Source organism: Octodon degus, unplaced genomic scaffold (assembly GCF_000260255.1).
Source record: "Octodon degus isolate 3935 unplaced genomic scaffold, OctDeg1.0 scaffold00037, whole genome shotgun sequence".
Taxonomy (NCBI): domain Eukaryota; kingdom Metazoa; phylum Chordata; class Mammalia; order Rodentia; family Octodontidae; genus Octodon; species Octodon degus.
Window position 1 is genome coordinate 7,188,615 of NW_004524613.1, and position 3,270 is coordinate 7,191,884.

Here is a 3,270-nt window from a genome sequence, read left to right on the forward strand (position 1 = left end):
AAAAAGAAAATGCATTTTGAGGGCTGGGGAGATAGCTCAGTAGAATAAGTGCCCGCCTAGTAAGCGCAGGATCCTGAGTTCAATCCCCAGTACTGAAAAAAAAAAAAAAAAAATTGACTTGCCTGGCAAGTGTAAGGTCCTGAGTTTCCTCCCTGGTACAAAAAGAAAACACAAAGAAAGAAGAAAACACTTTTTTTTTTTTTTTGCGGAGCCAGGGATTGAACTCAGGCCCTTGCGCTTAACAGGGAAGCGCTTATTCTGAGCCATCTCCCCAGCCCCTACAAAACACGTTTTGAACAAGTTTCTACCCAAAGAAAGCCTGGTATAAAAACTACAAAGCCTCTTTGTGGGGGCGTTGTGTTGTCACACTCTGCCACTAGGAGTCACCCAAGGTCACCTAGTAAACAGGGTGTGGGGGAATCAAGAATTTGAAATCTGGGGCACCAGTTGCCCCTTCAGGATCTCTAAGGTCCCTCCAGGTCCAAGAAGCCCTCCAAAGTTCACAGTAAGGGATTTTGCAGCCCAGGGTGTCCAAGGGCCACCATATGTACTGTCCTCTTCCATCCAGTGTGACATAAAGCAGCATGGACATGGCAGAATCTATTGTTTAGAAAAGGAAGTGAATGAGTCCTGCGCCATCAAATATTCTCATTATCCCTACTTTGGCCACCAAAGACAGTCTTGCCTGGTAGACTCACGCAGATGAAGCAATCTGTGCAGGATCACACAGCCAGGGAGTAGCACAACCAGATTCAAAGCCAGGAGGGCTGGGCCATCACTTGGTCACTCGGCCAGGGACACGAAGGTCTGGGAGAAGATGGTGTCTGCGGCCGGTGAAGGAGGAAGGGCCACTTCCTTGCCTGGTCCTCATCCTTCTGCCTGCCACAGTCTCCCCCACTTGGCCAAAAGCCGCTGCTTGGCCGGCCATCCCAGCAGAACACCCCCATTCAGCAAGGGCTCCTGCACCCCAATCAGAAATTCTCACTTTCACTTTTCAGACATGTCTGGACCTTCCCAATCTGCCCCTCCGTGCCCCGGTGCCTTTCCCAAGCTGGTTCCAAACATCAACAAAGTCGGCTCTGAGGCCAGAGCCCTCTGGACATCCGGACTTGTCCCTTGGTTCCTTATGGCAGAGATTATGTGACATACTATGATCACTAGTCCTCAAAGCTGAAGTTATGCATTAAAAAATACATCCACACCTGGCCACGGTGGCCTAACCAGTAATCCCAGCACCCTCCAGGAAGGAAGAATGTCATGAATATGAGGCCAGCGCAAACTAAGTAGTGAAACCTTGTCTCTAAAATAAATAAATAAATAAATAAATAAATAGGAAAATGGTAGGCACACAGCTCCAAGAACTTCAAGGGCTTCTGAATTGCCTTTCTTGGATCCCCCAGGCAGTGGCCTCCTCCCCCGACTCTTCACAGGATGGCTTCAGTCTCTGACCATAACACTGCCCTGGCCAAAATCTTCCTTCCAGTATCTTCCAAGAGCAAAGTCCCACAGAAACAGAATGTAAGTGCTTCTTGCCTTGGACAAAGAAAACGTCAGACCTAAATGTGCCTTTATGAAAAAAATTCAAAGGGGATGGTGGCCTAAATTGGACACTCTGGGAGTCAAGAGGATCGTTAAGTTTCATGCAAGACTGAACAGCTCAGAAACTTAAGACTCTGTCTCAGAAATGGAGGTCGGGCCCGGTGGTACACGCCTGCAATCCCTGCACTGTGGAGAGTAAGGCAGGTGCACCGCTGTGAGTTATCCTGTCTGCAGAAGAAAATCCCTTCAGGGGAGAACATGGAGGGGGCGTGCTGGGAATGTAGCTCAGTGCACAGGGAGATGGCTCAGTGGAATAAGTGCTTCCCTGGCAAGCACAAGGGCAAAAAAAAAAAACCAAACCATCCACAACAACAAAGGCCCTGGGTTCAGTAGTCAGTACCAGAAAGAAAAGAAAAAAAAAAGAGGGGGCCAGCCAAATAGCTCAGCAGATTAAAGCGCCTGCTTAGGCAGATGCAGCGGCTGGGGTTCCATCCCCGGCCCGCCATGCCAGCCCCGCACTGAGACGCCAATTGAAACTGGGCGTGGTGGCGCGTGCCTGTAATCCCAGCTTTCAGGAGGCTGAACATGGGGACCGCTATGAGTCTCATCTATGTAGTGAGACTCTGTAGACTGTCTTAAAATTAAAAAAAAATTTTTTTTAAAAAAGAATTCACTTGGGCTGGGGTGTAGCTCAGTGACAGCACTTCCCTAGCCTGTGCAAGGCCCTGTTCCCATCCCCAGCACCACCGAAGTACAAATAGATGAATTCACTTCAGATAAAGGGAAACAGGCACAAGGCACTTGAACCTTAAAGAAAGGACTCGTTTATTCAGATGCTCAGCTGTAAGATGTCTCCATCTGGGGTGACGAGAAAGCAAATTTACAACTCAGTGAGGTTTGAGTACATGAGCTGTTGGTCAACTTAAATTTGTTGAATTTGCTCCCTCTTATTATTGCTCTGTCCACATCCCACATGTTTCTTAAACAATACAGCTTTCCTACTTTATGTGACTAATCAAATTAATTTTGGTAAATGTTCCTTTGTGCCCCTCTCCTCACCTCTCAACCCAAGCACATTTTATGCATTCCTTTGCCTTCTCTAGACTTCCACATGGCTGGCTTCTTTCACTTAGTAGAGTTCTGAGATTTACCTCGGCTATTCAGTGTGTATAACCCCTTTTCCTGCTGAACAGTATCCCACTGTAGGGATATAACATAATGTAGCCTTCATGAGTGGATAAGCACTTGGTGCTATGGTTAATTCAGTAGGTGCTCCTGAAGAACCTCATGTGCTCATAGGTGGGGCTTTTGGGAGGCAAATGGATCACAGCAGCTTATAGCAAACTTGCTGTTTGGAGAGGATCCGGGCAAAGCAGCAGGTCCTTGGGGGTGTGCCCCAGTAGCTCCCTCCCCAGCTCTTCCCTTCCCTCTCTGCTTCCTCAAGTTGACTTGAGCAGATTCTCCTCTGCTGTGTCCCTCGGCCATGCTGTCCTGTTTTGGAGCAAGTTGACTGTGGACTATGAACATAAGCCAAAATAAACCTCTCCTCCTTCACATTGCTGGTGTCTGGCATTATGTCGCAGAGATGAGGAAAGTGATTAAGACATAGGAGGCAGCATGAGTGTGACTACCGTTGGACTACCTGGACGTGTGCTTTAGACTTTACTACAAAAGCAGCAGTTCTTTTCCATATCATACACACACACACACACACACACACACACACACACA